This window comes from Tenebrio molitor, chromosome 1 (assembly GCF_963966145.1).
Source record: "Tenebrio molitor chromosome 1, icTenMoli1.1, whole genome shotgun sequence".
NCBI classification, from domain to species: domain Eukaryota; kingdom Metazoa; phylum Arthropoda; class Insecta; order Coleoptera; family Tenebrionidae; genus Tenebrio; species Tenebrio molitor.
Window position 1 is genome coordinate 28,288,795 of NC_091046.1, and position 14,595 is coordinate 28,303,389.

The 14,595-nt window shown below is 30.0% G+C and overlaps 1 long non-coding RNA gene across 1 annotated transcript; it reads right to left on the minus strand.

Moving 5' to 3' along the window:
* Positions 1-11,083: 11,083 nt before the first annotated feature.
* On the minus strand, positions 11,084-14,589 carry LOC138132218 (uncharacterized). The gene is made up of 2 exons (XR_011160017.1): positions 11,931-14,589; positions 11,084-11,878 (listed from the first exon to the last, which is right to left on the minus strand). It is a non-coding gene; the product is annotated as an uncharacterized lncRNA (long non-coding RNA).
* Positions 14,590-14,595: the final 6 nt, after the last annotated feature.

Consider the following 14,595-nt stretch of genomic DNA (forward strand, 5'->3'; position numbering starts at 1 on the left):
AAAGAACTTTATTTACAGACACAACGGCGGTACAACGACTAATAACAACTGATTACAACTGATTATCAATCTTGCTCTTACAGACATATATATGTAGGAAATGGATAGTGGGCGAGGAGAAGTTTATTATTGTTTGACGTTGTATTTTCGAGAGACATTACAATTTATCATTAAAAGTTGTTACAAATCTTGTTTGCTTAAACTATATCCCACAAATTTTGGGGGCTCAACCGGGATAGAAACAAGATAAACAGAGAATTGTAGAAAGAAGAATGGTGATAAATTAAAGGAATTCTAATTATTTTACGGAAAAGTGAAAAACAAGTGACAGTTACGAGGAAATTAAAAAATAAAATGATATCATTGGGTGAAATTGCTTTTATCAGAGACAATATTAAAAATGCTCCTGTGAAGTCGATTAAAGCCCTTCATATGTTTATTTTCGAATCGGAAGGTGATCGAAAAAACAGATCAAGGCTGCGCGGATTCAAAGGATTCGATTTCGACGAAGATTCTAAGGAATTTGAGACTAAACTTGAATACGTGGTTGACACTTTGCAAGTAAGAGAGTTGATTTCTATTACTAATCTTCTCTGTCTCGACAATGATGGTGACGAAGACGAACTATCAAGAAAAATTTGCTGCCACTTAATGAACCTTAGCATGTTGGAGAAAAATGAAGTAAATGAAGACGACGAAGATGATAAAGATGACGAAGATGATAAAGACGATGAAGATGATAAAGATGATGATGAAGACGATAAAGACGATGCAGAGCAATACGACGTGGTAACAGCTTCAAAGAAGAAAAATAGTAACAAAGAAAGAAGAGTCACAACCTCTAAGAAAAAAGAAGATAATACCAAAGACGACCAAGATGAAGAGAGAAATCAAAGAAGATTAAGAAGGGTAAATAACCTCAAAAGCAGCAGACCCAACGACGAAGAAGAAGATGACGATTATGCAAAAGGCAATTCATGTTTTCCGTTAAGTTTTAGAGATGTGGAAGATTCAATTCGTCCTTTTAGTGGTAATGACGAGTATCCTGTCGAAAAATGGATTCAAGACTTTGAAGATACTTCCGTTTTGTTAAGATGGAGTCGATTACAGAAATTCATTTTCGCCAAGAAATCTTTGAAAGGTCTTGCTAAACTTTATATACAGAGTGAATGTGGTATCTCTACTTGGAGTCAACTGCGAGAAGCTTTGTTGTCTGAATTCTCAACTCAACTCAATAGCGCACATTTACATCAGATGTTATCGTCAAGAAAAATTCAGAAGAAAGAAACTGTTCAGGAATATTTTTTGATTATGAAAGAACTGGCCTCAAGAGGTAATGTAGAAGATAATGCACTTATCCAATATACTATTGATGGCATCACCGACGACACGAGTAACAAAATTATTCTCTACGGAGCTAATAACTTAAAAGAGTTTAAAAGAAAACTTCAAATTTTCGAATCGTTGAGAGAAAATTCAATGAAGATGTTTAAAACTAAGAAAGAACCGGAGATTAAAGAAGAAGTAATGAAGAAGCAAGATATGAAATATAAAAAAGAAGAAGGCAAGCAAATTCGTTGTTTCAATTGTGGTTTAAAAGGCCATAGATCAACAGATTGCAAGTTTAAAGAGAAGGGAACGAAGTGCTTTAAATGTAATAATTATGGACATCGTGCAAAAGAATGCAACGAAGATAATAAACAGAAGAAACAAAGCGAAATTGAAAAGAAATCATCCCCAACAGTGTATTTGTCAAATTCATTGCAAGACGAAGAACCACCTGAAAATCATGAAATCTGCCATAGAGAAGTAACGGATCGAGTAAATTCAAGAAATTTCAAAAATTTAAAACTTTATGGTACAGATTTTGAAGCTCTAATCGATACTGGAAGTGACGTTAATTTAATTAAGGCAAGTGCTTTTTTGAAAATAGGTGCACCACGCTTTGAAGAAACTCCACTTACACTCACTGGTTTAGGAAATGGAAAGGTAAAGACACTTGGAAAGTTTTCGACAAAAATAAACATTGATAATTGCGAATTTGTGACCGAAATTCACATTGTATCAGATGAAGCAATCTCCATAAATCTCATAATTGGAAGACCAATCTTGAATAAAGTAACGTTAATCATGAATTCCGAAGGAGTGATGGTAACTGAAGATGTAACCGAAATGAAAGAAACAAACTTACTGAATAATGAAAAGAAAGTACAAGAGAGAATCGCAGCAGAAGATGAGAATACAACAATAGAAGATGATGAATTAAGTATACTACAGATTAACTTAGAAGAAATTCCTGATGTTGGTGAGAACATTTATCTGCAACAGGTTAGTGAACTGATAGAAAATTACAAACCAAAGTACACTCAGAACACGAAAATATCTACGAAGATTATTTTAGAAGATGAAACACCAATTTATCAATCACCTCGCCGTTTGTCAATTCCTGAGAAGAAAGAAGTCGAAGAACAGATTAGAGAGTGGTTAGAAAAGAAAATTATTCGACCCAGTTGCTCTGATTTTGCAAGTCCAATTGTTTTGGTAAAAAAGAAGAATGGAAGCACTCGAATATGCGTTGACTATCGAAAATTAAATAAGAAGATCGTGAAGGATCGTTATCCTCTTCCAGTAATTGAAGATCAAATCGACAAATTGTCAACAGCGATGATGTTTACAATTCTAGACTTGCGCAATGGATTTTTTCATGTTCCTGTTGCCGAAGAAAGTATTAAATACACAGCTTTTGTAACACCCAGTAGTAGTTATATAGTGCTGGTTCTGGCTCACTCAAAAATCACGTTTTAGAATCATGTGTTTTGCGTGATCTCTTCAAAACGCCAGTTTCAGAATCATGTATTTTGCGTGACCTTCAACTGTATCAGTCATGTCGCGATCAAAACGCTAGTTTTAATTTGCGTTTGTAGTTTAGTCAAAACATAGTTTTTGATTAAGAGTAAATTATCTGATCATTACATCCGTTTTGGTTCCATCAAAAACATGGTTTTTGATTCAGGTAAATAAGCGGTATTTTGCGTGACTTATATTTTTATAAGCTAGAAACATTGAGGAAGATATTGAAGTTTCATATTTCTGTGTTCTCTGCAAAACATAGTTTTTGATTCATGCAAATAAGTAGTATTTTGCATGATCTTTATTTTTCTGAAGGGGTCATTGTGTTTTCATTCATCTAAACATTGAGGTAGTGGGGGATCATTTTATAATTGTATGCTGAACTTACATTTTCATAGTATTAAAGCAGCTGCATAGTATCAAAATTAAACGATGAGTCATTTCTTAAAATCTATAAACGAAGAAACTCATCTTGTGCCATATGTGAGGCCAAGTTATTTAGAAATTGATAGAAGATTCCCCATTAAAAGATTTATTAAGACGGAAACTCAGTTTGGTGAACAAGTAGTCGTTGATTGTAGTGAATTTAAAACGCCTCTTCCACAACGGTTTACAGAAAAATTTAGCGAAAAAGTTATTCAAACTTTAAACAATTTATTGAAACAAGGAAAAAACATTTTTATGGTTAGTGAAGGAATAGTTGGAAGAACAACCAATATCAAGTTTGTTGAACAGACAGAAGAATAAATTTTTCTGGAGCTACACGAGAAAAAAAAATGCCTGTTCCGATTAAATATAAGTGTCCATCATGCAAAGGTGAAAGTGATATGGAAGGTGTCAGATGTCTTCCTTGCGCCATGCATGATTTAATTAAGAGTCAACATTTTAAACATTTTTTACGAGAATATAGAACTAAAGAGTGAATTTGTGTGTTCCTAAATGTTATTATTATTTATTTGAAATTGTATATTTTGTAGTAATGTAAATATAAATAAACTTTCACATATTCATGTTGTTTTATTGCTACTATCACTACCATATTGTGATGTAAAATATTGCTTAATCACAATTATGTGAAGGTTGAAGATGCTGACTTAGGTTAGTCATCTCTATCCGGATGATTATGAACTGCAAAGTAAGGAAATAATGAAATAAAACACTAGATTCTTTATTATAATTTTATTAAAAATATAAATTACATTTGAATGTATTATGTGATGCTACTTTTATCAATCCAACTGTTGTGTGTGTTGTTTAGTCCTAACCATTTGACATACATTTTTTTTCCTTTTTTTCTTAAAACTTTTTCCACCAAGTAAATATCCGAATGTTTTACTTTCTGCAATTCTTCTTCATAAAATCCTCCTAATATATCTTCGCCCTGTACATCTTTTAATAAATATGTTGTTGGATTAGTTAGCTTTACTTTTTTAACAATGAAAATTTCGTTTGACCAATTGGCTGTATAAGATTTATCAAAAATTTGACGATGTTTACTTATTCGTACATGATCACCAACAGAAAATTTATTATGTACATTTGCAAGCTTTATATGAGTATAAATTGATTTCAATATTGATCTTTCATTGCTTTTTTTAACATTTGCGGGTGTAGTTTTAATTGTGCTGTGATATTTGTTGTTATATTCGTTGGCGATTTTATCTAATATATTGACCCATTTATAATTTCCTTGAAAACTAAATTGTACCCACATTAATTGCTTTAGCGTTCTGTTGACCCGTTCAACTATAGATGCTTTAATAGAACTGAACGTACTATAATGATTAATTTTACGTTTTTTCATTAAACTTTGAAATTTTGTATTAAAAAACTCTTTACCGTTGTCAGTCTGTAAGTTTTTAGGTGGTGGTTTTACTTTTAGTAAAATATTCTCCATTGCTGTACTCACATCAATAGAATTTTTTGTCTTTAATGGAGCCATCCAGACGTACTTAGAAAAGCAATCAATTACAACTAAAATGTATTTAAATTGTTGATTTTCTTTGGCATATGGAATCATTTCCACAAGATCAGCTTGCAATGTTTCATTTAGTCCTTTAATTATAATACGACGACGTTTGAATTTTTTTCTTGCAGGCTTATGTAATTCTTTTACGATATCCATTTTGATGGAAGTAGGTTTATAACCATTATCTTTTAATTTGGAAACCATGCTTATTATTAATGTTTTATAATCGCTTTTTCATCATTGACTGACTGATTTTCAAATTTTATTGGACATTTAACAATTATTTGCGCAAATAAACATTTAAATTTATTGTTTTTAGTTTTCGATGTACTTTGTTTAACAACAAATGATATACTTGTTCCAAATTGCATTTGATAATTCAAAGCTTGTTCTTTAGTAAATAATTTATCATTTAAACTTATAAGAACCTCTTCATTGTTTAGAAGAATCTTTTCAATGGTACCCTGTTCTAATGGAAATTTATAATCAACTCTGTCAAATCCTATAATATATTTATTATCTACAATGGCATTAGCTTCAAATTTTAAAATTACGTTATAAAACATATATGAGGATGAAAGAATTTCTTTGTCACTAAACTTTGTCAATACCAATTGTGGATTTTTAACTAAGTGACGTCCAAATTTATCAAGCGTCATCATTCAATAATACCAGATTCACGCAATTCTTCTACAATTGAAACTATTTCGTTATTGTGACCCGAATGTCCCGCTGTCTGCGAAGCAACTAATAACCGAAGTCTTTCGACTAATTCATTTGGATCATCCCAGTAAACATAATTTATTGGATAATTATTTGTTTCTTTTATCATACCTTTACCGATGGCTTTTCTTGGTCTTTTAGGAGTTTCAGTATAATTTTGAGATGGAAAGTATAAGGGAGCAATAACTGATTTATATTTATCAGATCTAAGGCGAATTGGAGCAGAAGGATCAAAGTTAGGACGACAAGCATTGCCTAAATCCAAAATCTCTTTATATGTACTCAAGTCATTTTGTGTATACTTTTTAGGATTGTTTTTAAATAAAAGTTCATAGAGTCCCGGTGTTGTTTTATAAAAGTTGTTATCTACTTTAATGTCTTTGCCCATAAACTCTACAACAGATGAACCAATGAAGAATTTCTCTTGAAAGCTGTCGTGTCTTATGCCAGTCCTATGATCAAATTCTCGTTTCTTATCAAGAATCATAGCACTTATATATTGTCGTGGTATTTCATCAAAACTTTCTAAGTACTCAGTAAATAAATCTGTTCCAACAATATTTGAAATATTATTTTTACTTTCTTCAACTGAATTTTCAATTAACTCATCTAGTTCTATATTGTCTACATTTTCAGGTTCCTCTATAAAACTTTCTGGTTCTACCTCCCTTTTTAAAACTGATGCATCATGTGATGTACTTTGAAGTAGCTTATCAATTTCATTCAAATCAACTTTATCATCTTTTATTGAATCCATTCTTTTTTGAAGTTTAGAGATTCTATCCGAAAGAGTAAGCTTATTTTCGACGGGAATAATTTGTTTAAATGTTTCTTGTTTTTCTTCTTTAGGTTTAAAGTTGTTGACAATGCCTTTTTCTTGTAACTGATTGGATATTGTTTCAAGTCTTTTGGTAATAGGAGAAAAGGTGTTTTCATAAATAGACTCATCTTGTTTTAGCAAAGTCATTTTTCGCTTTACTTCATCTCTTTTCTTAATTAATTTTTTTAGATTGTCTGTGTCTGTATCATTAACTCTACTTTTTAAATTCATAGTTAATACAAATACGCAAAACGTTATCAAACCGTAAAAGCGTTACAAAGCGTTAACAAACTGCTTCTAAAACTGTGGAATTTGGTACTTTGTTTTGTTTATATAGTTTTTCTTACTGAAATTAAGGTTGTATGAAGCAATCAAAACCTTTTCTATAACCTCCACTATTGAAATCTTTTTCTTTGTCAATTACTAAAAAATTGAATTTATCCTGCCAACATAAATGACACATTTCTTTAAATTGTTCATAAGTGAGCTCCGAACTAACGTTGTCTCTATAAATGCGAAGTAAATTTAACTCATCTTGTTTAAATACTATTAAAAAATTTGCATTGTCTCTAATTAATTGTTTCGGAATTTTGGTATAAGTCTGACACAAATAGAAACAGTCAATATTTTTATGTCTACCCATACTAAAATATTCTCTCATAACATTTTGTTTATCGCAAGCTACATCATCAAAAATTATTAAGGAATTAGGTTTAACTTCTGATGAAGAGGGAATATTATTTTCTAGATTATTAAATGCAAAGAAATTCATTCCTTTTATAGGTTTTAATAATGTTTCTAAATACTGATATTTTGGTTGAAATAATGATTTTGAAAAAACATAGACGTTTTCAAATCGCAATCCATTAGGATGTTCAATTAAACTTATCATTGTATTGGTTTTACCACAGTTTGATGGTCCTACAATAAGACAACGTATAGTTGAGGGAAAAAGTCCTCCATGTCTTTTTTTGTTAATAGTTTTAAAATCATTGTTTGAAACTTGTAGTGTTATTGGTTGTTGTACTATTCGCATTTTGCATGAAACTAATGAGAAAATTTTCTGTAAACTATAAATATTCTTATCCAAACCTGTTTTGTTTTAGTTGTGTTTTAGTTGGTAAAACCTAAACTTCATAAAGTCTATATATGGCAGTAAAAAAACGAAAGCGTAACAGTCAAGTAAAAACGGTTAAAAAGAGATATAGTGGGCGTGGTATTCTAAATTCGGTGATAAATAAGCTACCCGTAGAACTTCATATTCCGGGTTATAATTATTGTGGACCAGGAACAAAACTATCAAAACGGCTTTCCAGAGGCGATAAAGGAGTTAATGATTTGGATGAAGCCTGCAAGGAACATGATATCGCTTATAATAAGAGTTTAGATCTAATCAATAGACATAAAGCAGACCGTGTCTTATTAGAGAAAGCAAAGCTTAGATTACGTTCTTCTAATTCTTCACTTGGAGAAAAAACTGCGGCTTTGGGTGTTGCATCTGCAATGAAAGCTAAATTAACACTTGGAATGGGTTGTTCATCAGCAAAAAAATCTCAGCGCTCAAAAACTAAATTTAAGAAAAGTAAAAAAGGATTAGGGTTTAACCAACTAAGAAAAATTGCAAAAACAGCAATTAAAGGAAAGAAGTTTAAAAACAACATTGATGTTATAAAAGCAGCAGTAAAAGCTGTAAAATCAGTAAAAAACAAAAGTCCTATTAAACATACACGCACTATTCCTATACCAAAAACTGGTGGATTTTTACCGCTTATTCCAATTTTTGCTGCATTAGGGGCCTTAGGTTCTTTAGGTGGTGGTGCTGCAGCAATTGCAAAAGCAGTAAATGATACTAAAGCAGCTAAAGAACAACTTAAAGAAACTCAAAGACATAATCAAAATATGGAAGCCATTGCATTAAATAAGTCTAAATCAGGAAAAGGATTGTTTTTAAAACCTTATAAAAAGGGATTCGGTCTTTTTTTAGGACCATGGAAATCACCAAGGACATTCCTATAAAGCTTCCAAAACGTGCCTTAACAAATATTGATTTAAAAAAATTTGCAAAACTATTAGAAATTCATAATTTTAGAGGAGTATTTATGAAAGATTCATTGCCTAAATCAGGAGCCAAAGTTAACGAAACTGGTCTCATAAATTTAGATGATCAGAAAGGTAATGGAACTCACTGGACTGCTTATAAAAAAATTAATAACCAGGTCATTTATTTTGATAGCTTTGGCAACTTACCGCCACCTACAGAATTAGTTAAATATTTAAACAAAAACAATAAGTGTGAAATAATATATAATCATCAAACATTACAAAAGTTTGATACAGTAATTTGTGGACATTTGTGTTTAAAATTTTTGTACAACTATAATAATTAATAACGGATGTAGATAGTTTTTAGTTTAGCACAGTCTTTTGTATGTGTTTGTATCATGTCTGTTACGTTTACTTTAACAGGAACAAGTTCAATACTTTCAAGTAAATATTATCCTCCTTTAGTATTGGATAACAGTGAATACGCTTTAGGTTTAATAAACTTAGAAACATTTAATTCAATAGCAAACGTAACTAATTCAAATAACAAATTTTATTTTACCTTAATAAATCAAACAAAAGGTTTTATTGAAATTCCTGAGGGTTCTTATGAAATTGATGAACTCAATGCTTTTTTAAGTCAAGAACTTATTAGATATGTTAAAAACGAATCATTAAAAACAAATCACTACATGCAACAACCTACTTTACTTATAGAAGGAAATAACAATACCTTAAAATGTGAAATTAAATGTAGTCTTGATATTGACTTTACAAAAAAAGACACTATTGGTAGTTTACTAGGTTTCAGCAGTAATACACTTAGAGCAAACAAAAAACATATATCAGATAATCCTTGTAAAATATTCAAAGTAAATGCATTATGTGTGGAGTGTAATATTGTATCTGGTGCGTATCGCAATGGTAAAGAAGTGCATGTTATTCATGAATTTTTTCCTTGTGTACCTCCTGGATACAAAATAATAGAAACACCTTCTAGTGTTATTTATCTACCAGTTAACACTAAACAAATAGATGAGATAACAATTAAAATAACTGATCAAGATGGAAATATTGTCAATTTTAGAGGAGAAGTGCTAACAGTAAGGTTGCATTTGCGTAAAGTAAAATAGCGATCCTGCAATGGGAATAGTGTTTAATGTTAATAGTAAAATTGGTGCAGCATACAAGGGTAAAAATATAAATATCTCAAAAACAAATAAAATTTCTAGTCGAGTGAAAAACGTGAAAGTGTTAACTACAGCAAACCGTTTGTTTTTAAAATCTTTAGGATTTCGAGTAAAAGTATAAATTTAGCAAAATGAATTTTGAAATTCTGAATGTTCAGGAACCACCGTTGTTTGATATGACAATTGCTTATGCTGAAAAACGTACTCATCCACCTTATGCATCTAGTTCTTTTAATAACAATGATGAAATTAGAATTCCAATACAACAACAAGACATATACACTTTACCTTGGTACAGTACGTTACATGTTCAAGGAAAAGTAAAAGTGTATGGTAAAGATAATGCTGTTTTACCACCTTCAAGCGTTGAATTTGTTAACATGGGAATTTTATTTTTGTTTAATGAAATACGTTATGAAATATCAGGAGATTCCATTGATACTGTTAGAAATCCGGGAATTGCGTCTGTTTTAAAAGGATATGCAACATACAACGAATCACAAAGTAAGGCTCTTCAAAACAGTGGTTGGTTTCCCAAAGAACAATCTACTATTATTGATGGAGTGAGTGGTAGTTTTGATGTTATAATTCCACTTCACATGGTTTTGGGTTTGTGTGAAGACTTTAAAAAAGTTTTGGTAAATGCTCGACAAGAATTAGTACTACGTCGCGGTAGTGATGATAGTAATGCATTTTTGCTTGATGATGATTTAGATAAGACAGTAAAATTGTCTTTAGAAAAAATATCATGGAGAGTTCCTCATATTACAACAACAATAAAAGAACAATTAAAATTATTGGATATTGTTAAAAGTGCAAAAGAATTGTACATTCCTTTTCGAAGTCGAGAATTACATGAATATCCAGTTTTACCTCAAACACAAAAACATACATGGGCTATTAAATCTGCTATAGAAAAACCTCAATATGTAATGTTTGCATTACAAACAGATCGAAAAAATCAACTTACTAAAAACTGTAGTCGTTTTGATCATTGTTATTTAAGAAATATTAAAGTTTTCCTTAATGATACACATTATCCATATGACAATTTAAATATAAATTTTGTTAACAATCAATATGCTCTCTTATATGAAATGTTTACTAATTTTCAAAATTCTTTTCTTTACAAAGAAAGTGAACCTATTTTTACTCCAAAAGAGTTTAAAGATATTGCACCAATTGCAGTGATTGATTGTTCTAAACAAAACGAAGAATTAAAAAGAAGTGCAGTGGATATTAGAATAGAATTTGAAACAAGTGTAAATATACCTGATAAAACAACTGCTTATTGTTTAATTTTGCATGATAGAATAGCTAAATATATACCAATTAAAAACATAATATCTTTAGTTAGATAGGTTATAAGTAGGTACCCATGTATTTATTTATTTATTTAGTTATTGTTATTATTACTTAGGTAGTATTTAAGATAAATAGTTGTAGCACCTTAATTATGTAAGAAAATTTATAAATAAAAGACAAAAAAAATATGAAAAGTGTTTTATTGAATAGATGATAATAATGTTAACAGAGTCAAAGTTTCTTTATAATCCTGGAGCTTTGTTGATGGCCATCTCGCTGAGTCTGGACCGCAAGTCCAACCTAGCTGAGCCTCTGGATCGCTGTTTCCTTTGAATATGTTTTCCTTTACCCATTGTAATATTTGGGAGTGTTTAACATTTTCATGAGGCTTAAATCTATATAAAACATCTTTATTTAATTTCAACGACAAAATCGCTATCTGAAGCTTTTTGTAGTCAGCTATGTATGAAACATTACATACAAATTGATCAATGCATGATACAACAGTTTGATGGTTTTGCAAAATATTCAACAATGGAAATTCCTTTGTGCAAATGTTTTGCAAATTGTGGTTGGACAATAACTCTAACAGATAATAAATATGTGATACATTTTTCTCTAAACCATGAGCAGTTAACAAGGCATATAATTTCGAATAAGAAAGCAAACTTACATTTTCTTTCCTACAGATATCTACAAATGTGTGTACATACTTATCTAAAAATTTTCTTTTCTGTAACAGTTTTACAAATATTTCAACATTAGCATTTTTTATGTAAAGAGACATTTTTGGAAAAATTTCACTTGGAATAATAAAGTCTTCTCGGTTCATCAGAGTAAAAAGTTTAAGTTTCGTTTGATGAGTGTCTTCATACAGGATCAGGTTATTTAAATGTTTCATATAAATTTTCTGTAGAGCATCTTGGGCTTCGATTTTGATTTGTAACAAAAGATCCATCTTGGAAACACTGGTTAGCACTGCAACAACAATAAAATAAAATTATTTGTGTTGCTAGTTTGTATGCAGTACCTCATTTTGTAGTTGATATCCCTTCCATTATTTACTTATGTACACATATGTACTTTACTCATAATTAATATTTTCTTCTTCTTTTTCTCTGTTAGGTGTCGCTTGATACATATAGCCCCAAGGCTTAGTGTCAGTTGTATCAAAATTAAGAATACGTTTATCATCAAATGGACTTAAGACAATTTTTTTCTGTTTGATAGATGATACCTTGTGGTTTTTAGATCTTATTAACTTTTGCACTTTTTCTAAAATTGTTTGATCGAACAAACAATTTTTATAATCATTAAATGTGATGGCTTTTATTGAAGATTTTGTAGATCCTTTTGATTTTTTAACTAAATACTCTTTTGATTTATCGTCATCTACAGTGTAAGCATACATTTTTGATCTTAAACCAACAAATTCTAACATAATTTTTCCATTGTTTTCATCTTTCATAAGGCCGGGTACTTTTTTGTTTCTTTGTATAATGTTATAAATATTGTTAGTTTCATAATCTGAGGTATCAAAAAGATGAAAATCTTTTTTAATATATTCATATATGTCATAAACTTTAAATTCATAGATTAAACTGTCAGTATCGGTATAAAGTAATTTTGCAGAGTTTTGGAAGGTTTTAATAACATAGTTGTAATGAAAATGATATAAGAAAGTTTTCGAAATATCTAAGATACTAAAACCAACGTATATTGGTTTATTCAGATAAACTTCTAATTTATTCATTTCAACAACAACAATATTTTCATCAAAAATAATGGAGCTATGAAAATTAGGTCTTGAAATTAATGCGCGTAGTCCCCAGCGTCCTCCACCCCATTTCGTTACCAATCGAATGTCTCTATGTTTTCTAACATTCTCCATACATTTACCATAAATAGCATTAATCATTAATTTATAGAAATCTTTTTCAAAATCATTTTTAGACTGTTGCCTGAGTTTGGTATTTAAGTCAATATATTGTTTAAGCCATGGTGATTGTTTGAATTTTAAAACTTTGTGAACTTTAGTTAATTTCATTCCCAGGTCTAAATACATTTTCAAATTTCTATAATGAATAATATAATTTTTTTTTGGAAATAATGTTAAAAGCAGTTTTTTAATTTTGGATGTAGAATTTGGTGGCACCATATGTTCAGGCGCCAATGGTAAATCGCTATGCATATCATGTATGCAAATGGGATAATCTAAATCACATTCAAGTATGTAACCAATTTGAGAAGTATTGGAGGTATATAATATTTGTTGAATGTTAAAATTTTCTAAAAACTCAAATTCACCATATGGCAAATATTCTGACATTGCTGCACCATATAAATTATTCACGTCAAAATACATTAAGTACTTGCTGTCTAAATTTTGTATAAAATTTTCTCTCATATATTTATTATTTGCTTTTGCATATCTATTTGAACACTGTGATACACCACCTCTTATTCCTTTTTCTATAAATAATATTTGATCAATATCCATCAAACGTTCTAATGTTATATTTGTGGTTTTGAGCATAGCATCAAATGTAAGTCCGGGAGTAGTAAAGTAATGTAAAGGATCTAAATCATATGTTTTTTTGCATGTATCACGAAAAGCTTCAAAAACATCTGCAAGTAAAAGAACATCAGTCTTTAAATACAAATCAGCATACTCTCCTATTGTTTTAATATGAAAGCAGTCCCAAACTTTTTTAGCATGATAATAGTCGCTGTCACTAATAGGTTCCTCAGTAAGTTCACTGTAAAATGCTTCTTTACAAGGTAAAACGGTTTCCTCTAAACGTTCAAATGAATCAATGTAATCATAAGGAAATATACCTTTTTTTGTTAATAACAAGAATTCTTCTTCGGTATTACAAAATAATTTTGTTATAGATTTTTGTTCGTTTTGTAAATTTGATGAAAGTTTTCCTAGAGCTTGAGACATAAAACGAAAAGAATCAACAAATCGTAAAGATACATTTGTGCCTGCAACATATTTAGTAAAAGAAATGTATTTTTCTTTATTTATAGGTAGCAATTTGATTGTTCCTTGAAACTGTGTTGATAGTTCTTTAATTATAAAATGAGCATCATATCCACTCAAGTTGTGAAAAACAACAGGAATGTAATGAGCATCTTTATAATTTAAGTTACAAACTTGATGCGCTAAACCACGAAATTCTCCTGTTTGATGATTATGATCTCGTACTTTCATTTGGTTTGGTTGAAATGTTTGTTTGCAGATGTGACAATTGTCATTTGTTGTTGTTGTTGTTGTTGTTGTTATTGTTGTCATTGGTAAAATTATTTTAAGCTGTTCATCACAAAACTGTGAAATTTCTTCCAACTCTTTAACAAACCACTGAATGCAATCTTTACCACGATAAATATTAAATTTAGAGAATGAATCGTTATAAGAGCATTTTAGATAATAGGCTACACTAAATGCAACATGATTTTGATATATTTTAGAATTAGATTTGGTAGAGTAATTATTGTCTGATGCCTTTTCTAAAATACTTTCTAAATCTGCGTATATAACAAAGGGAACTTTTTCTTTATAAGAATGATTTTCAAACTGCAAAAATTTCTTTGTTTCATCAGGTAATTTGACACAACATTGATTTGACTTTAGGCAATAACGCAAATGATTTTGGAGTAGATTGTCAGTGGTAAAAGAATTTAAACATCTC